The following is a 22,362-nucleotide window of genomic DNA, read 5'->3' as shown; positions in this document are numbered from 1 at the left end:
TATTTGAGACTGTTTCCTTTCCTTCTCATCAGCATATCGTATTACTAAACTCTTGACTCATTTCAATTCTGATACGTAAGAAATAGTGTTTCATTTTAGTTTGAATTAGACTTTTTTGTGTGAAGTTCAACAGTTTTTTTCCATGCATTTAAGAACCTTTTGGGTTTCTTTTTTGTGGTCTGCCATTTTATTTTGAATAATTTTTAATTGCCTCATCTGTTCCCTTTTTTATTGATTTCTAGAAATTCCTTATCAGGTTATTTAGCACTTTGAGATACGAGTTTCAGATTTTTTCATTTATCTTTTGACCTTCCTTACCATTGGCTTTGCCATCAGAAATCTTTGATTTTTATTTTGTGAAATATAACAGGCTTTTCTTTTACCAGTTCTTTTTTTGTGACACAGTTGAAAAGACTTCTTCTGGCTTACAGTAGAAGGACTTTATATTATAAATGGCAATGTACAATATAAATTTTACATATATACACTATATGGTTATAATATAAGGACTTTTCTCATGATTTTTATTACTTTTACAATTTTGTTTTTGCATTAAAATTTTTAATCCATTTGGAAATTATCTAAATATAAGTTGTGAGAAGATCATTTGACTTCTGCTTTGACTTTGCTTTATTTAGGACCTCACTAATTGAACTAATTCTGTTTTGAGTACCATTTATGTGCAAAGAAGTTTGCTGGATACTCTTTTATAGGACATCTTATCACTTAGTAGGGTGGATAGGATTTCCAAAACAAATTACACATGAAAAGGCATTATAGGTACAATGGTAGTGATGTTTGATGAAAAAAAAAAAGGTAAATTCTTTCTGTGTATAAGGAAGGACAGGATTCACGATAAGGAAATATGATCGTACTAATTTTTGAAGTGATTAGTATCTTAAAACAATTTAGATTTATAAGATGCTCACTGAAAAATTGATTTACAAAAGCAGGTGCAGTCTGAGTTACAAGAATGTTGAGTGTAAGGTGTGAGTAGATTGATGATATGATTCACATTTGTAAGTCTGGTATCCCTAGTGATACATTTTTTTTTATTAGGGAAAAAATAATAAAGAGAACTAGGGAAACTAACTTGAGAGAGCCATCTTTCAAGATGGAGAGGATGATAGTGTAAGAACAATACCATACCAACTTTATGATTTTGAAACCTTTATGAACCAAGAATAATTAGTAAAGCATTTTTTAAAAGGCCAGAGTACCACTATGCTAGAGCCTTGGATAACTAGAAAGGTGATAGAATAAATTGTGAGGTGATAAAGGGCAGCTTAATCATGTGAGGAAATGTGTAACACGTGGTATAATTGATGAAGGTAAGCAGTGAGTTTTAAGTCACGTTGTAGGACTTGAATGAAGGGGACAACAAAGATGTGAGGTATGTCCAAAGGGCATAAATGATACAAGAACAGCTCAGATTTTGAAAGGAAGAATAAATGTGTAAACTGACAAGCTTCAGAAAAGTAAACAAAATGTGATGTCAGGTGCCAGTTAGTAGTTATTTTCAACTGGAAACGATATCAAGTTGTTTCCAAAGCAAAGTAGAGACATACAGCTTTATAGTTAAGCATACATTAACCCAGTGTTAATAAGAGAATAAAGAATGTAGAAGATTCAGTATTGGAAAAAAACTCAAAAGTGTATGAGGATTATATTAAAAAAATACATGTATATGTGCATGTATATGTATACACACAGATATTATAGTAGGGCATTAAATTTTGTTCCTAGAGAGCCGAAATAATTATAAAATATCTAATAATTCTTTAATTTTTGACAGTATTCTGCATTTCCTGCATGAAAATTAATATTGTTCTTTTCCTTTATAATTAAATCCTTGGGTTTCCAGGCTTCTCTCAGTAAATGTGAGGCAGCTGCTAGAGATTCTGTACATTTGCACAACTAAAGTTTTACATATGTATCTCAACTGGAATTTGTTTAAGAAACCTAGGCTAATCGCCAGTGTACACACTCCTCTTTCTCTTTCCATCACTAATTTTTATAAGATAATGACAAAACGAAATAAACTATCGAATGGTTGCTTAACTCCTTCTGTACCAGGATGGCAGTGCTGCTGAATCTGAATTACCTGAATAATCCTCTGTGGATTAAGTGGAGATATTTGGCAGGTCAGTTTGAGTATGTGAGAGTCAAGTTACTAGTGCCAGTGTTTAATGTATAATGGGTGGCGCTGTGTGAGTCTTGACCTCATGTATTTAGGGCCTCTGCAGACTTAAAATACTGTGTGCAGTAAGGGTTGTCAGGTCTCTTAGGACTGAGGATTGGGAGTCTGAGGTCTTACAGCCTCAGCAGTTAGTGATCATCCAGTTGAGTCACATTATACAGTTTAGGTCAGTAAAACCAAAAGTGGTTTTTTTCTGAGTATACAAGCCGATTTGGTGGCAGAAGTGTGGTCGACAGTCAGGTTTTCTGACTTGCTTTATTGCTTTTTTCCCCCAGCACATATTGCTCCTTTGCCATAGCAGCTCTCCATTTTCAGTGCACCCAAATGATACTTGGTAAAAATATAGGTTCCTGATCTCCACTCTCAGGATTTTGATTCGGTGGTTTGGTATCTGGGCTCAAAAAATCTACATTTTAAATAAACATCCACTCAGATGAGACGGTACTTGGGCCACCTGGTGAGAAGGATGGTCTGTGTCCTGCATGAAGCTGGAGCACATAGCTGTTACATAGCCATGGTCTCCCGTCTGGGAAGTGGTGAGACTAGGACTTTGACTCACTCTTCAACATCTTTTTGATGAATGATTTTCATGTGGAATGTGAAGTGATTCCACTTAGATGTTGGGAGCAAGATTTAGAAAGACAAAGACTTGTTAATAACCAAAGTAAAATTGCCCAGCATAAACCACCTTTAAATAGGCATTTAAAAGAAGTAAGACTATGATAACTAATGTTTAAAGTGATTTAATTTGAAACTGTTTTGAGGAGCTAATTTAAATACTAGTATCTTCACATTTTCTAGTCGTTATCCTGTTGAGTCTCCTAGGTGGCATTTCTTGCCCAGATGGTGGAATTGAGGGTTGTTTCAGGACTCCGCGTTTAAGTAACTTATGGAAGATTCAACTTAAATATGTAAAGGATTAAGGGACAATATTTTTAAAAATGATTATTTGGTGATAACTTGTATGGCTCTAGGTCATGTAACGGTTGACAAGAGACAAGTGTGAATCACAGTAGTGACCAGATAAGCCCTTTGACAGTCCATAGAGATAAAATGTCACCAGACAGAAGGGAGCCAGTGAGTGCGGAAATTACTAATAAAAATTAATGCTTTTAGAAGGAAATTTAATGAAAAATTAGGATTCACTGAAAAAGTAGATGTGGAGATTTTCTTTGTTACTGAGTCATTGGTTGAAAATAAACTGGAAGGTGATGGAGAGACTCTAATGGAAAAGGCACTAGTATTTACTAACGAAGAATACGTCAGCAGATGTTAAAGAAACCAGACAGTTATTTGAATGGCCACTCTTATTTGTGCTTTGAGGTACTTTAACACAACATTCAAGTCTATTTTCTCTTGTTTCTCCATCATTACAGCCTAAATTCTTGTTTAGAATGCTGTCTAAAATTCTGTTCCAAATTTGCAGTGATGCAAACAGGAAATCTGAATCATAGCAGTGAATAATTGAATAGGCTCAAACACGAACCTGCCTGGAAAAGATGACTGGAACTGAAAAATCAATAGGCTTAGGGAAAAAGCTTGTACAAGCTTGCTCAAAATAAAAACAGCAATAAATCAAGAATAATAAACAGCCAAGTTGCTTAGATAATCGTTTTTCTTTGAACAACATAAACAAAAAGATTTGATAGTTTCTGTGTGTGTATATAAGATTTCTAGCCTTTGAAAAGTTACAGCAGAATAAAGGAAGTACAAACAAATAATAGATAAAAGGAATTCCTTCTGGCATAACAAAAATCACTTTAGGAAAGTAAAATAATGAACTTTGGGGAAAACATATTACTGATTCGGATAGCCGTTGGCATTCTAGGGAAGCATTTGGGACATCTCTAAGTGCCGTCCCACTGAAACACCATGCTTTTGATTGCTGAGGAGTAACCCAAGAATGCTGATATCTGAATAAAATCTATAGTGACTTAAAATGGCTTGTGACTCAGCCTCCTACTCTAACTACTAGAAATTTTCCACTTAATAGACTCATGTCCTCACTGTGAAGATGGGGAATGTTTTAGGGAAACAGTGTATTAATTTTAAAATTTGCAGTTAGGTATCTTCCACTTACTACGTAGGCAGATTATGAAGTAATATTTAAGGATATGACCATATCATAAAGCACTTATTATAACTAGGTAATTAGAAACTATGCTAATTCTGGAAACAAAAGAGCGTGGTCATACATGGCTGTGATAATATATGAACATTAAAGCTGGAATATAGTTAATGTGTTGATTTCACAGCTTCTGATTAAGAAAGCCAATACTAGTCTATGATGTATGTAATACTCAAAAGTTTACATAGAATGTTAGAGCTGGAAAGAACCTCATTTTTAGTGTCTGCAAACAGATCTGGAGAGGGAAATGACTAGTTACAGACAGAGAAAAATAGGAACTCTTTTCGGGAGGGGAGCACTAGTCGTAAAAGCCCTGGGGCTATTTAGAAAAGTGGAAGGACCAGTTTCAGTGTGAGATAGGGTGGATGGGGTGGTGCTTCGTCTCCCCATCAGCCTCCGCAAGTCTTCACCTCTGGTCTTCTACCTGGGCCCATCCAGTTGAGGAATCACCAGAGGCACCTCTAATAACTGGGGAACTAGAGCCCCAGGAAGATGTAGTAACGCACCCCAAAGTACACAATCCTCTAGAACTTCATGGACTCAGAGCCAGGCCTTTTAAGTGCCAGCCTGGGGTTTTGATTTGTAGCCGTCAGGGTTGTATGTGCCTGTGTTAAGTAGGGATTAAAGATCCTGGAGACTTTACTTTTGCTGTGGGAAGATGTTCTTATCAAATTTTAAAATACCTTTGATCACATGTTATAATTACTTTAGTTATAAATTTAGTGCATAGAAGACATTTTGTATTTTCAAAGTACTTTTTAAAAATAGAGGTACTGGGGATTGAACCCAGGACCTTGTACATGCTAACCACACACTCTACCCCTGAGCTAACCCACCCCCTCAGAGTTCTTCTTAGTATCGTAAGTTATTAGGTAAGACTTCTAATAAACTATTGCACTTAGTAGTAGTTTGGGTGGTTGATGATGTATTATTTTTTATAACCAGTATCATCTACCATGAATAAGTAGAAAGTAGTACATGAAGAGATAGCTCTGGCTCTTGAATGCGCCGCAGTGTGTGTGCATGTGCACACGTGTGTGCATGTACGTGTATATGTACATATATAATTATGTACTGTCATATATATGATACTTATAGTTTTTACATATGCAAAATTACATATAATTATTTAAATATTTATATACACATGTACTAATACACATATATGCTTTTAAAGATATATTTAGGGAGAGAATTTGGCTCAGTCTAGATTCTAATAAGACTTTGAATTAGACTGTAAGCTTCTTGAGAGCAGGCATTTTAAAATAACCTTGTTGCTACTCTCACTTAGAGATGCTGAATAAAAATATTTGTCGATTGCCCTGATTTTAGTACTAAGTAAAGCAGCGTGTTTTTTGTTTTTATTTTTTTAAGGATAATTAAGGTCAGGCCTCTTTCTATGTGTCAGTCGGCCAGTGTTTCTAAAGGGGCTGCCGACCTGCCACGACTGCTACTTGCCTTTATCCTGAAATGTCTGCTCTTCACACGCATGAAAGATGAAGCCCATGACTGCCATAACCGTTGCTTCTCTGCATTGTACACCTCCTCCCTCTTAATGTTGTTGTGCTTGTGTCTCATGCTGGCTGCTCTCCTCTAGTCACAAGAACATTGTCTCTGCCCTTTGCACCCTTGTGCATCTGAAAAGATGGCACCTGCAGAGATGCTTTTTGATGAAGATGTGGAACCTCTTACAAGTTAAAATACTATCTTTTCTCTTAAGTAGTGATGACAAATCTGTTAGAAGCAAGTTGTTACTAGGAGTATTATGAGAAAAATGGTACTATTCATGCGATGGATGGCCTGGTGGTTCAGTGTGTCCTTATGTTACCTGTGTTGGTGAAGTGCTCACCAGTAGTCAAATAATTGTACACATTTGTTGAAAAGGAAGAGATGTACTTAATTCTTAATTCTTAGCTAAAATGGTTTCAAAGTTATTCCCCGCCACCAAAAGAAGTTAGTATGTATTCATCATATGTACTTTTGGAGGTACTACATTTCTTTTACCTCCTAGGTCTAACCTGTCACCAAACTTTGTCATGTTCTCTTTCATTTAGATTTATCTTTTGTGGCCTCACTGTTACCACCTTGTCTTTGTCACCTCACGCCTGCATTATTATATACCCACTGTTCTCTCTACTAATTCTGATCCATTCTATGTACCTCATTACTCAGGGCGCATTATTTATGTCTCAACTGGAAAGCTTGATCACAAACTGGACCAGAAAAGTGTTGATTTGTAGTACAGCCTTAACTTTAAAAAGACCTTTTTTTCACCTTAAAAAGTAATTGTGGAGCCACAGCACATACAGTGCTGCTTATGCTGAAAACACTTACTATTCACTGACCATCTTGTAAAGACCCACACCAGAGTTTCCGTGCAGAGGACCTAGGCTCCAGCTGTGGCCACCGCATAGTTTTACATGCAAAAAATAAAGTGAACGAAGCCTGTTTGAAAAAAAGAAAAAGAAAAAAGAAAGCACTAAATATTTAATGAATTGATAAATTCCTTGATTTAAAAATTGGACTGCTTTGGTGGTAGGCTGCAGGAATGGACTGCCTATGGAGAGGGATGTATCCAGTATGTTCAGTGTCGCAGAGAACCAGTTCTGGGAATGAGTAGACACTTTTCCTGAATTGAAAGTTGTACTAAGCACAGTAGAGCAAAGTAGGTTTATATCCTGCTGGTCCTCTGATGGGCAGTGGTGTACAATTCAGACATACTCTGGTAAGTGGGTGTACCAGTCCTCTCGTTTTCCCCTTCCCTTTCTTCACCTCCAGGTTCATCCTAGATGAACCTCTCCTTGGTCGCATAAGGCCAGTCTGTTTTTGCACTCCTCACTTCTGATTTCTTTTGGCAGGGAGACTAGATGTGGTTGACAGATGATATCTGAAAAGGGCTTTGGTAATTGCCCGTTCTGTTCGGTGACTGTGTTGCTGGCAGATGGGCGCAGCGAATGTTGAGAGTGTTCTGGACCTCCGCACACTCCTTCAGCGTATGAGTGGTAAACGCTGCCAGGGTTTTTCTTATTATCTATTAGCAAATTGAAAAAAGAATCGCTTGGATCTTTCCATCTTTTTTAAACCTTTAACTATACCCATGTTTATGGCTAGGTTCTCTCCCACCTCTTCTCCTCCCCCCTCATTATCTGTTTTTTTTTTTTTTTTTTGGAATAGGGAAAATTCTCAAGATGTTAGTGCAGGCTGGCATGAATGGGTGCCAACAGTTCTTACAGACTTGTTAAAAGATTTATTTTTTGCCCGAGAATTACACATATGGCCTAGAATGATAATATTAGGATCTGTGTTGGTTGAGATAATTGGCAGATCACACCTTAAGAAAAGTGATTGGTTGGCTTGGCTCTTCCATTTTAATCTGTTGTCTCCGTCACAGTCAAATTACCATTATGTAGTATATTACTATGCCTTTTTAAAAACTCGACTTATTTAACCCATTTACAGGGGGCATCTGTTCACTGAGCTTGAATGATTTAAAACATTCTCTTACATTAGCCAGTTTAGTAACAGCCAGCAAAATCAAAATGAGCAAAGGAGGGGATCCCAATAATCTCAGATCCTTCGAGATGGTTTCTTAAGGGGGATGAACAGTCACCACCCAGGTGACATTAGAGATGATCTTACACAGTCCCAGTAGAAAAATAAACATTCAGAAGTGAGAAGTGAGAAGGACCTGTGAAACCATCTAAATGAAGACTGATGACCAACACAGAGCCAGGATGCTGGACTCCAGTGTAGGAGGTGACTGTGGGACCTGTCCTTGTAAAGCCCTTCCCTCACGCAGCATGTCTTTACTGAAGTCCTTGAGATTTAGGGCAGATTAATTCCTCCATTTAACTTCAGTGATGACAAATGAGAGGATGACCTTTAAAACATCCATAGTTGTGGTAATTATTAATTCAGCGTTTGTGATTGTTGGCATTGTACCTAATTATTGTGATAATAATAATGGACATTTATTTCTGCTTATAAAAAGATGCTAAGTTAACTTAATTTGTTTTTGCTTTCTGGTTGTTCTGTTCAGTATTTATGTGCATGTGTGCACATGAGTGAGAGAGTTAATATGCTCAGGGTTGGATATATATTTTCATTTATTAACAAATGGAAGAAGATGCTTACATACTTGTAGGCACAGAAGCTTGGACTTGGCAGTCTCTTTCACGATCTAAAGACACATAATCCAAAAGAATAAATTATACAGATGATGCAGCTAAGACACACCTTTGTTGAAGTTTGGATAATATTTTAATTAGAAAAGTAGAATGTGTTATCTCCACCCATCCTTAAATATTCACTCAATGCATTCATCAGAGTTTAGGAAGCTAGCAAATACATGATGAAGTAAGAAACTTGTGTTTTTCAGTCTTTCCTCTTTAATAATATCTTTCTTTATGAAAATTTTGAACTATAAAAATGCTACCTTGTGAATTCCAGGATCACTACCATAAGCATTTTCATTCTCTTCCTTATGATAACTGTTCTTAAGACAACTGTTCCCTACAGATTGTTCCAATGATTATTATAAAGTTAGAAGTTCTCTTGGATCAAGTCTAGTTTTTGTTACAGAATTGTTGTAGAAGAGATAACTGAGGCCCCCAGAGTTAAGTGTCTTGTTAAAGGTTGCACATTTCAAATCACAGAGTCTGTGGAGGAACCCAGATCTTGTTACCAGTTAGTCCTCTTGCTTCTAGTCATGCTGCCTCCTGTCATTCTCAGTCTGAGTTGCCTGTAAACGTCAGGAGGATGCTGTTTCAGTCTAGCAGTTATTATCAGTGTTTTTATTATGTTTTGATAATAGAACAGTGGAGTTCAAATTTGTTACCTAGGGGCCTTACATATAAGAATCATATTATTGATTGAATGAAACTAGTAGGGGATTTTTTGTATATGCAGTTTTTCTAACTTCCCCCCAGAAAATGTTAAGATAAAAAAAGAAACTAAGATGGATCCATCTGGTTTATTTGGAAGGATATCATCGCGTGGGTAAATAACAGCACAGTCACATTGTGAAAATACATGTTCCTGATCGGAGACAAATCAGCATGGTGGTGATCATAGATTTTCAGAATAGTACAGGTGTTCCTTTCATAACCTCTCAATAGGTAGATGCTGATTTTCCCAACTCAGCATATACATTTCATGTTGTTATTCTTATATTGTCCTAATTTTTGAAATGGTAATATTTATCTTTTGTAGTGGGATTGTCACATGGGATTCAAAGGAAAGGAAGCCCATGTTCTATATCCCCCCACCTTGGCCGTATTTCTCCCTTTGAACTCAGTTTCACCTCTCCTCAGATACTTAGTGGGGTTTTCATGATTTATCCAGCCAGTCTTAGTCCTTAGAAAGAACTCTTCTTACTTTATATAATGCTACAGAACCTTAAATCTAGTACCCACGTTCCTCATTATTTATTGGGCAACTAAAAATCTTATTTTCCAGTCACATGATTTTTGAACTTAAGATGTATTTTTATATCTCAAAATCAGTGAGGATTAGAATTTCTCATAGCTATTGTATTTCTTATCATCATGGCTTACTTGAAATCACAACATGATTTAAAATATGTCTAATCCTGTTATGGTGATATACTTCTGATAGCTCCTTGAATTAATAGATTATTTGTACTATTGCATCAAAATGTGTTGCTTTACTTTTGGCAATTAAAGGTCAATTTGCATACTTTTTTTATAATGGAAAAGTGAAGTGATGAGCTATTAGTTTTATAAAACAGTTGGCGTAGTTGTCAGAATTCTTAACATTCATTGCAGTGTTAGAGCTAGAGTTTTTCAGTTCATTGAAAGAAAAAGCAAAGAAACAAGTCTTTAACAACATTGCATTCTTCATATTCTCTTGGGCTTGTAGGGAAGAATAGGTGTTGGGGTGGTGGTGAAATTAGTTTGGAATCTGAAAAACTAAAATACAACTCTTTCAGATGGCTAGGGCAGAATGACTTTGGGACACCACAATTACTGTGCCCCCATCTGAGAAAATGCTGCTTATGTTCAATAGCTTATATTAACCTATAAAACTCTAGGATTACATACATAATGAATGGGCCCAAAATGCATTGGTTTTTGTAATGCAGATGAAGGTAAGATGTCTTATAGGGACTGAAATTTGCATATTAGAATAGTTTAGTTATATTTTCTTGTTCTTTAAAGAAATAAATGGCAATGAATATTCATGGACTCAATTAAAATATTAATGGTATACTGATACTTCACTTTTAGGTCTCCAACCATCCATAAAGAGTTTTACTTAAACTTGATAACAGTGAAGGGATACTTTAGCATAGAGTGTAATATATTGGCTTTTTGTTTCTGAAATGAAAATGTAGCACCTGACATGAGTAAATAATTTGTTTATTCTTGTAATACATCATTTCTTTTGATAAGAAAAGACCATTCTTGAGTATAGAGTAAGGAACAGACATAGTGTGAATATCTTTTGGTGCTTAAGTGCTCTTTTTAAAGCACTACTATTTATCATTGTTATATAGTAAGAGTTTATTGAAATGCTTCATTGAATTTATTTTTAAATTTTTAAATTTTTATTTGTGGTAAAATACACATAAAATTTACCATCTTAACCAGTTTGTACTGCAGTGTTACTAAGTACATTCCCCACCATCCATCTCTAGAATTTTTTAATTGTCCCTAACTGAAACTCTGTACTTATTGAATAGTAACATCCCATTACACCCTTTCCCTGCCCCTGGCAACCACCATTCTACCTTCTGTCTCTGTGAATTTGACTAGTCTAGTTACATTTTATAAATGGAATATTATGATGCTTGTGTTTTTGTTACTGGCTTATTTCACTTACAATAATGTCCTCACGTTTCATTCACGTAGCATGTGTCAGAACTCTTTCCCCTTTTTAAGCCTGCATAATAGTCCATTGCATATATATACACACCACATTTTGTTGACCCATTCATCCATCTGATGGATATTTGAGTTGTTTCCTGCTTTAGCTATCTAAGTAATAATATGGGGATACGGTGAATAATGCTGCTATAAGCATGGGTGTACATACATCTCTTGAAGACTCTCCTTTCAGTTCTTTAGAATATATTCCCAGAAGTGGAATTATGGGGTCATATGGTAATTCTGTTTTGAATTTTTTGAGGAATCACCATACTGTTTTCATTTTACATTCCTATGAGTAGCACACACATGTTTTGATTTCTCCACACCTTCACCAACATTTGCTATTTTCTGTTGAATCTATGGGTTTTAAGTTATGGGAGTTATGTATACTTATTGTAGAGATTCAAATAATGCAGAAAGGTATAAAGTGAACTTGAACATGCTTCTTCAGTCCCTCTGACTGATTGGGTGGAGGAAGGAGAATAATGCAGGGAGAAAGGTGAAATGACTACTGCCATGGGAAACCGGGCAATGGAGGGTCTAGCTTTGAGGGAAGAAGAGGAGGATATAGAGATGAGGAGTTCAGACTGTTGACTTTGAAATGTAGGAGGTATTCAGGTGAAGTCTGGAGCTTGGGAGAAAGTACAGAACCATACATGTATTTAGGTTTAAGTAGTATTCAGGTGGTAGTTGATACTGTGATTGTATATTTGCTCATTCAGGGAGCGAAGAAGTACAAAGAATTGGAGAACAGAACCTTGGGGACCTCGACACTTAACTGAAGTCATAGTTGTCATCTCTGCTCAGAATCCTTTTCTTCCCAAATTTCCTTGTTCTCTCAAAAGAGCAGCGTTGTCACTGTAGCTGGAATCCAGAATTGCGAGTCCTCTCTGGCAGTTATCTTGGCCTAATCTGTTACCAAGTTCTTTTGCTTTTTTCTTTTGCAGTACTTTTCAAATCTGGCATTCTCCCTGTCTGCCCCCCCAATCATTGTTTTTCAGGCCTTTGCTTTTAGTCTACTGCAGTTTTCTCGTAAGCTACCTTCTTGTCTCTAGGGTTTTCTCTCAAAAGACAAAGAAAGGCTCTACTGTTGAAGAAAAATGAAGTTTGAAAGTGTTCATTTGTTTAAATACAGGTTGTGACATTTAAGGCCCTGCAACGTCTATCTCTAATTTATCTTTCTGGATGTAAATCTCAGCGCAAATTTTAGATTTTTGCCATTCTGTAATATTTGATCTTCCTGAATTTTCATTTGTGCCTTTTCTTGGGCTGTTTCCATTACCTTTACTCCTCACTCATTCAAAGGCCCAACACAATAGTTCAAGTCTCCTCATTAAAGAGGAGGCTGTGTGATGCTGAATAAACAAAGAGCTTTGTGTAACTCCTTGGGCGGCTCCTCTTACCTGCGTAACTTTGAAGAACTTTTTGAATTTCAGATTCCTTATTTGTAAAATAAGCCATTGTGTGGGTTAAATTAATAAAAATTGATGTGAACCATAGTAGATAGTATTTCTGATCTTTATCTCTCTGGGACATCTAATTCATTCACATATTTATTCATTCAACAAACAGTTTTGGCACTATTGGCAGTGGAGATGCAGCAGCGAACAAAATGGACAAAAATCCTTTCCATTGTGGAAGAGATGAATGATAAACAGGATAAGAAATAAAATTTTAGGGGGAGGGTATAGCTCAGCAGTAGGGTGCATGCTTAGCATGCATGAGGTCCTGGGTTCAATCCCCAGTACCTCCATTAAAAAAAATAACAAATAAGAAACAAAGTTCCAATAATGATAAATGCAAAGGAAAAAAATTAAAGAAAGAAAGGGAGACAAGAAATATCAAGAGAGAAGTTTGAAATTTTAGATGGGGTGGGTGGGGAAGACCTCTCTGAGAAGTTTTCTCTTTAGAAGTCCTGAAGCACTTGACTAACACTTAGTACTTAGTCTATGACATGTTGTTCTTTGCCTAGAAATGTGTTCAGACCTGAGCTCTGACCTCAGCTCCATTACGAGCTCCTGCAATGAGGGATTAATTTGAATTCACTCTTTTTCTCCTCACCCCACTTTCACTGCAGTGAAAATACATCCTCCTGACAAGGCATTGATGCAATATCAAAATGTAACTGCAAGTGGTGGAAAAGGTCTTCCTATCTAAGAGGAGGTTGATGGCATTCCATGAAAATGAAATATTTAATACTTGTTTCATCTAATTTTTATTAGACCAGATGCTTAGGATTGCACAATTGAAACCAGAAGAATAAAGATTAGTTGCCTCCACGAGGCGTTATTTATTTCTCTTTGGAGACTTGGAATGAAGGTGGCAGGGACTTTGAGTTTCATAATGGAAATGGGACCTCCGAGGGGAAATTACCTGAACTGAGAACTAAGTGAAACTCGAGTGCTCATGCTGAAACTGAACTAGACTGGCATTAGAAAGGTGCAGAGCCTGCGGCCAATTTTACTTTAAATCGTTTGTCTCTTACAAGGTGTTTCCATGTCAGACTGACCAAAAATCAAGTAAAATGTCCGAATTTTAGCATCATTGTTGGAACCCATCAGCAAAATCAGATGATGACTTGAATATGTAACTAACAGTTAAATTTGTCCTCCAGATTTCTTTAGCTTCCAGCCTACCAGGCAGGAAATTGGAATCAGAAAGAGGAACTCAGAAATGCGCAAACTCCCATTTCTGGTTCAGTTTTTTTTCACCCAAAGAAAAGTTATCCTGGAAAGAGTTAAATTTCCTGACAGCAGTGACATGAAGGTTATCTTGTTGCTATTGCTTTTGTTTTGAACTTTGAGAAAAAGAAAATCCACCAAACACTACTCTTTGATTAGTTCGAGCATTTGTTTTCCCTTAGGGGAGACTGTAGACTATAATTTCATCACACAAAAAAGTGGTGCCTGAGCTCCCACCAAAGTTTGAGTTGGTTTTTCCCTTGGGGATTTGACATTTTCTGTTTCCTGACATTTTTACCATTGTTAGGCACACTTCTTTGTATTCTTGCCCTGTATTCATCCCCTAAGGGAATTGGTGTATTTTATCTACAGGAAGGCAGGTATGCCTTCTGTTTTGGACAAGCCATTTAATTGTTCAAATAAATCCAGCTATAGTGTAATAGACCAATCATTAGGAACTGGGCCATGTGGCAGCATTTAGATTCATGAGACACAGATCCTCAGTTCAGTCCAGAAAGGAAATTAAATACCACATACACAAGATGAATGATTTTCTTCTCTCTCTCTCTCTCTCTTCCCACCTCTACCTGGCCCTCCCCGACTCTACCCTTTTAAAATATTTAATAGCATCCAAAAAAAAAAAAAACCAAACAAACAAAATGCTGTTTGTTTCAGTATTTCTGGCTGGCTTTTTTACGGTTTTCTGTGTGAGTGAATCATCATTTCTTAGCCATTAAGTAAAGTAGTAACAAAGATTACTTTTTTTTGCCATTGTCTTTTCTTTGTTTCATATAAAATAAGAGGTCTAAATAAAAAGGATATGAAGACCTAGCACTTTTTGGCCCCCTTTTCAGCTACTTTAAGGTAATTTCCTTTTAATAATAGCTAAAAAATACATATGTGGTCATATTTCCTAGCAACACTGCCTCTTTTCCTTCATTTTTAATGCTGTATATATTTGTTTAAAAAATACCTCTTTTCCAACTAAAGTTGCTGATATGAATTTAAGGGGCTTATTTAACTGCAGAAGTGAGTTCCTCTAGGTCTGTACACTTCTAGACAGAATGGGCGGCTGGTTAGATTATAAAAGGTGGCACTTGGTTTTGGGGGAGTTAATGTGTATAGATTTGAGAGTTGGTTCATTGGCTTTCATTTGCCTTGTGCTGTGGCAACAAGGAGGATTCAGTTACGTGGACGTGTGGCAGTGATGTGTGTTGTATCCTGAGAATATCATTTGAGTCTGTTGAACCTCTCACCCAGATGTTGTATTTTTCCCATTCCGAACTCTGAAATTCACCTGCTGGGATGATTCTTTGACCAAACAAAAGCATGGCAAGATCTGGGCTTGAGCTCTTTGCAACTTAAGAAGCCTTTGGAAACCATTCCCCTTTGGCCACTATATTGCATGCAGGAAAGTACACACTTGGGATTATCTAGTGAGGCCTTGAACGATCCATCCAATAATTAAATAGAAATTAATCAAAGGGATTTAATATTCAAAAATGTAGGAAAGTCTTTTGTTTTAGTCTTAATAATTCTTCTCAGTCTTCATCTGTTGTGAAACACAGCAGAGAAAAAGTACTACAAACAGTCAGCACTTGTGTGCTGTAGGTACTTCGCTGTTTTATTTTGTTTTTACAAGGGAAGCAGGAGAATGAATAACATCTCAGCAAGAGAGATTTGTCAAGGCAGGATTGGAGAAGCTGCTTTACTGTTCTGGTTGTAGACCCTGGCATTGCTTCTTTAACCTTTGTATCTCCAGTTCACTATCTGAAATTAACTCTGGTAATCCTTACCCAGCAGGCATAACCTTCAGAGCCGGAGATAATCCAGCTAGAAATCTTTAAGCCATAGGCCATCTTACTCCCTGAATTACTAATGTGTATGTAATTGTAAAATGGGAATCAGCTCATCTTTGGGAATCTGGATTGAGAAGAATGGCAGATAAAGTTCGGTTGTCAGATCTATACAATCAGAGGAGATCTTTATGGTTGGAAGCTCTTGAATTATAGACATCCCTCCTGATTTGAGATTCTTCAGTTCTGTTTTCTACACACTGAAGGATTGACTTTAAGAGACACTTCTTTTTTTGTTGCATCCAGTTGTCACAACTCCTGTACCTCACTTTTCCAAAATTCATGTCACAGTGTGTTTCTATAATAGATGAGCAAGGCTATTTGAGCAAACGTAGTAAAATATACATCTTAAAAACAATATACAAAATAAATTATTAAACAAACAAAAATAAGCCAGTTTTGTGTTTTATTCCTATTAAATATTAAAACAAGAATAAATGCATTCTAATTTCCTATCAATTCATATTTCATGTGGTTACATAAAGATGTAATAGAATTTAATAAGTCTTTAAAAGCGTATTTATCAAAAAAAAATTCCTGTGATGCCTAGCTGTATGTTAGGTAAAAATAAGTAATGTTTTTCCAACAAGTTGACTCGGTGAGTGATGAAGAGGCTGTCCTCAAACCAAAGACAGTCATACTGACCATTCCACATGTCACTGAGGCAGAACTGTCACAGCCTAAACTGAGAGAGAAATTTTAGGATCTAAGAGTGATCTAAGGTTTAAGAAACCTTGAAGGGGAAATAATTTGGTGCAGGTTAAATGTTGAAATTGTGTGGAATGTTTTATGTCCAAAAGCCTACCTTTTATTTATTCATTTATTTTGTTACCTGTGATGAGATATTTGGGGGGAAAGTGGTACGATTTTACTCTACAAAGTGCAAATTAATGTCCAGCTTTACCCTGTTTTCCCTAAATAGCGCTCTTTAAGTAAATTATGTAATGGGTGTCAGAAACTAGACAGGTCCCTTGACTTTGGAGATGTTTGAATGTTCTTCCATTGCCTAGCATTTCCATTGGTTTTAAACCCCTAGCCATCTGTAGGGATCTGACTCAGAGCGCTGCACCTTTCGTGTCTTGATTTTCTCATCAGTTGCTTCAGTAACACAGTGCTCTGAGGCTCAGATGAGAGTGTGACTGCGAAAGCAATTTGAACATTTAGCAGCTATGTTACTGTAAGGCATTGAGGTTTGTGTCGACCTATTTTCTTCTTCAGTGAAACGAGGGTGCTGTGGTTTCCCACTTGCCCAATCATCTAGGCACAGAGTACCCTCTATTATTTGCACTAATGGAGAGAATCAATCTTGTAAATTTCCCAGAAAGGCGGATAATTAGAAAATCATGTACAAAATATTTCAGCATTTACATGTGGGTCTCTCCGATGTTTCAAGAATTCATAATTCAGGAAACATAAGCAAAAAAAAAATTCGATCTTACTCAGAAGAAAATAAGAAGCTTTACAACTTTGCCATCTTCTCCCTTTGTTCCCCCACAGCCTGTTGTGGGACAGAAGTGCATCTCTGTCTCTAACCAGTGAAGGATTTTAGCTTAAGGCATCGTTGCCTTATTTTCTTAATATTTCAAATCTTTAGTCAAATAGAAACAGGCATTTGTGAAATAGCCTTTTTCTTAGCTTCTGTAGAAGCATCAACTACACATAGATGATGCCAAGAAAGTACATGATTAAATATTGTCAATATACATTTGGAAGCAGGTTTGCTGTGAATCACTCATCCTGGGAATAACCCCCTAAAGATTGTCCTGGTAACGGTGACTAGAAATGCAACAGATGTAGACTCCTTTGCCTTGCCTCGCCTCTCCCTTGTTTTTCTGCCTTTTTTTTTTTTTAATAAAGAAGTATTTTATTTGGCATGTTCTTTTCCTTCTTTCTTTCTTTCTTTCTTTTTTTTTCAATAGACCTCTCCCCTTTGTGATTGAAGTGTTTGAAAGAACACTTTCAGGGGTAAAAAAAAAAAAAACTCAGATTTTTAAAAATTTAATTGAAATGCTTAATTTTAATGTTTATTGGCCTGGGATATTCACTCCTAGTTACATTGCTTCTATTCAGAGGAATTTCTCCCCTTTTATTGGTAGAAAGGTCTGGTAGAAAGATCTGGTGATATAAAGCAGTTTGTGGAAATGTTTGGAGGTGTGTGTGTAACTGTGTGTGTATATACATATGTGTATTTCTGTATGCATATGGGCATATGTTTTTTAAGAATTAAGAATGAACTCATTCCTTTCATTTCTAATAGGCTATAAATCATTCTGAATTGTTGTATTTATATTCCACCATCATAAATTATATATAATGTCTTATTTTATACATATACACATATATACATGTATAAAAATATATATTATATAAGCAATATAATACATATTATATACTATATATGTTTCCTGGTGGAAACCCTCTTTGTAAATATACAGAACATTTCAGTACAGCCTCTCTCCCTCCCCGTGCCCCTCCACTCCCTGCTACTTCCCTCCATTCTCTCCTAGATGGGGAGAAGAGAACAGCCCCCGAAATGGAAGTATAGCAGACAGGATGGACCAGCAGTGCCTGCTTTTCTTCTTTCTCCTTGATGACAAAGAACGGCTCTGCTGCTCTCTCTCTAGCTACAGTAGACTTCGTGGCACCTGCTGTATCTTGAGATATGATCATGACCTTTGCCATGTCACCAGGACGTAGCCTAAAAATAGAGCTGGTGACAGAGTTAAGTCAAGCTTTGTGGCTTTGTGAACATCTGGGACTTGTGTCTGTTGCCAGCAGAGGCTTGGCACCAAAAATGCTCTGTCCTCAGTTTCTAGTTTGAAGAAAGCCTCCAGATCATCTCTGGGACACCCAGGCCATCCCATCCAGATCCTGCACCTGTGCATCCAGCTGGTCACCAATTACACAGGTTGACATTTTGCAGTGCTTTTGTTGACTGTATAACCTTAATTTTGTGACTGCATGCCTAAATGGCAATGTGTATGTGGGTGCGCACGTGTGTGTATTTATATAAATACACAGTCCCATATATGGATGTGCTATATAGTATCATAAACAAATTTTATCTGTAGAATGTGTATAGATGTAAACTTCTTAGAGTTTTGCTAAATTGGGTCCAGCATGATGCTGACACACTGACTTTTATGAAATTGGTTTTTATTAAAGTCTGCAGGTTATTCTTGTACTGGCAGAGGCTTTGATTAAGCACTGTATTAGGGTCATATCCTAGAATAACAACATTTTGAAATCCCTGGCTGTTTTTGAAAGAATTGTGATTAAAGTTCTGGCTGTTTTCCCGTGATTACTAATGTCTGCTGAGTTTCGCCGGTTGTTATTGGTGATTGAGTTGTGTGGCAGCCCCTTGTGCTTTCTTGCCAATATCACTGGCATTCTCCAGGGGGAAGTGATTTTTGCATGGAAATGCGAGAACTAAAAGCTGTAACAAAATTAACACAGGGTCTGGGGTTTCTGATGTGACAACAGAGCTAGAATGGGACTGTTTCCTAAAGTCTAATTCATCTGTGATTGAATTTCAGACAAAACAGTGCTGCCATGATGAGAAGGGAGAGAAACCCATCTGAAACAGATTATGGATGAATAGGCTGAGGAATACGATATGGCAGGGTGAAATCTAGACAATCGGATACTTCAGCTTTTGTCTGGGCCTTTCTTCCTGACAGGTGTGTTCTGTGCTTTGGCCTGAGTGCCCCAGGCAGCGGCACACTTGGGGAACCTGTGGTATTAGGAATGATCTCTGCCTACCAGTGGGAAATGGAAAGTGAGTTCCTTGTGTGCGCAGAAAAAATTAGTAAGTGTGTGAGTGTCGAGTAATGTGGTTACCTGAGTTTTAAGGTATACTGTGGTGTTCTGGTCATCAAAATAAAAAAAAAAATATATTGATTGTCTGTTACTACCCAAGTTAATGATAGGTTCTTTTCCACACTGAAAAAAAATTCCAGATTAAAAAAATAAGAATATTGGATATGAAATTTTTTTTCCCCAATCACAACCAAATTAAAATCCTGTGTAATTTTATTCTTTTGTTTGCTGGTCTTTTACCTTTGGAAATTTTAGGACCTGGGTCTTTATTTTCTACCCACAAAGGTTATAAATTCCTTGATGGTAGGTTACGGTATCTTACACTTCTTGTTTTCTCTCACTATACTGTGCACAAAATAGTTTTACAATACCTATCAGTGGATTGATTTAGAATTTACCCTTTGTGCTCTATTGAAAGTAATTTTTAAGCTTAAATGGCAGTGTTATACAAATACCTAAATAATTAAAATGAACTTGAGAGAGTTCTGAACTTGAAGAATTAACACACTTGTTACTTCTTGGTTGGCTCTTTTTTCATATTTACATGAATTTTTAGGACTGGTTTCAAAATAAGAACAATGGACTTTTGGTCTTAGCTCTGCTCCTCTTTGACACATCATTAAGTACTGATGTATGAAGAAGAGAGAACAGTAAAATGCTATTAGGTGTATATATGTGTATGTGAACTTTAGAGTGTAACTCATCAAATTATTCAGCCAAAGTTTTCTGAGTACCCACTGTTGTCAGATGTTGTTATAGATTCTTGAGATCTAAAAGCAAACAAAACAAAGTTCCTGTAACCTTTTATTATTTTCATTTTATTTTAAATGTTTTTATTGAGATGCACTTCTCATACCATAATATTCACTGTTTTACAGTGTACAATTCACTGATTTTTAGTATGGTCATAGAGTTTTGCAATCATCACTACTATCTTAATTCCAGAACATTTTTATCAGCGCCCCCTCCCCAATAGAAATCTCTAACTGTTAGCAGTCACTTTCCATCCCGCCTTCCCTCAGCCCCTGCTAACCACTCACCTATGTTCTGTCTGCAGATTTGCCTATTCTGGACATCCAGTATAAATGAAACAGTACAACATGTGGCCTTTTGTGTTTGGTTTCTCTCAGCATAATGTTTTTGAGGTTCATCCATGTTGTAGTATGAGTCAGTACTTTACTCTTTTTTTTGCTGAGATAAGGAAGGCTGTTGGAGGAGCTAGTAGGGAATGGGAGAGGTTGGTGAGAGGTTGTTTTTGGGTAAATTAGGATCATTCCTATTAGCATTCCAGTGGAGATGCTGAGTAGTTAGCTGGACACACAAGTCTGGACTGGAGTTATTAACTGAGGTGTCATTGGCATATGGATGATACTTAAAGCTGCCAGGTTAAGTGGAATCTTCTATGGCATGTATTTAGAGCAGAAAAAAGGGTCAAGGGTTGAACCCTGGGATACTCAAATGATAAAAAGTCAGGAAAGTGAGGAGGAATTGTCAAGAAAATGGAAAAGGACTGACTAGTAAGTAAAAAGGAGAATCAAGTGATGTCAGGGTCCTGGAAGCTAAGTGAGGAAGTTGTTTCAAGAAAGAAAGGTTAGTTGAGTCAACTGGTGCTGCTAGATCCAATAAGAAAGATGAGGATTGAGAACTGTTCATCAACTGAGACCATTTTAAGAAGGTAGCTTTAATACTACCATTGAAGAAGTGAAGGTGAGGGCCTCAAGCCTGGGTATATTCCTAGTAATTGTCATGGTCCTTCATCCCCCGCAGTTCTTACAGGCTCATGTCTTTAGTCTGTTCCATGGCATCATGCCCAGTATCTCACTCAAATCAGTTACTACAATGAGCCCAGGGTCCCAGTTATCTTACATTCTCAGGCCCATTATCCCCAGTACTGCTCTGTACATCTCCATTTTCCTCCTCTGTCCAGTAAAGTTACCCATCTTGTCATTGCAAACCCTTTATATCCCAGATGTCTTTATTGAATGCTCTTTTAACCTTCTTCCTAGAGCAGTTAGAACTAAGACCCATCTCCCCCTTGAGAGCCTGTTCCCCTTGCTGCTGTTTTAATAGTGGCTCTTTTCTGTCACATACAGGGATGTGGTAATCTTTCTTGCCTCTTCCAGACCATTTTCTTTCTCATCTCCCTAAAAATTCCCACACTGTCAGATTATTCCATCTGTTATTATTTCTTGGTGTAGTTATTTACAGACCCTAGCATTGGTCCAGTTTTTTCCTAACTGTAGATCACAAAATATGTATTTGCTAATTACAATTCGTTTTCCCAGTTGGGGCAAGCATCAGTGTTTCTGCCTGGCTTCATTGTTTTTTATAAGAGCAAGGACAGTTTTTTGAGATCAGTTTTTTGAAACAGTAAATATGGAAGATGACAAATGCATTAGTCAAACTCCTGCTGTAGTGGCCTGATCCTAAAAAAAAAAAAGATGCGTGGGTTTTAAGTGATTTATATAGTTGAAAGGATAACTTAACACATGTGTCAGATATGCTGATCAAATGATAAAGTGGAGGAAAACTGAGCCTCAACCTTTTGTGCAGCCAGTGAAAGTAAATGCACATTGCAGTTTTTGGAGGCAGATGGAAACAACTAATAAATCAGGTTTTGAAGCATTGAAGAACAACTTATTTCAATGCATATGGTTTTGGATCTTAGACAAGATAGTACTGGGAGTAAAAATAGATTAAGCAGCATCAGAAGGACATTGTCCCTAAGCATCACCTGCATAACAATATTTAAATCCACTTCATGGCACCAAGCTCAGAAATTTAGTAA

The 22,362-nt window shown here is 36.9% G+C and overlaps 1 protein-coding gene across 1 annotated transcript in view; it reads left to right on the top strand.

Annotated features, from left to right (window-relative positions):
* Nucleotides 1-22,362, top strand: part of EXOC4 (exocyst complex component 4) — a 685,089-nt gene that overhangs the window by 253,729 nt on the left and 408,998 nt on the right. The window lies entirely within an intron of this gene.

Source organism: Vicugna pacos, chromosome 7 (genome assembly GCF_048564905.1).
Source record: "Vicugna pacos chromosome 7, VicPac4, whole genome shotgun sequence".
NCBI classification, from domain to species: domain Eukaryota; kingdom Metazoa; phylum Chordata; class Mammalia; order Artiodactyla; family Camelidae; genus Vicugna; species Vicugna pacos.
This window is presented reverse-complemented; position numbering and strand designations above follow the sequence as displayed.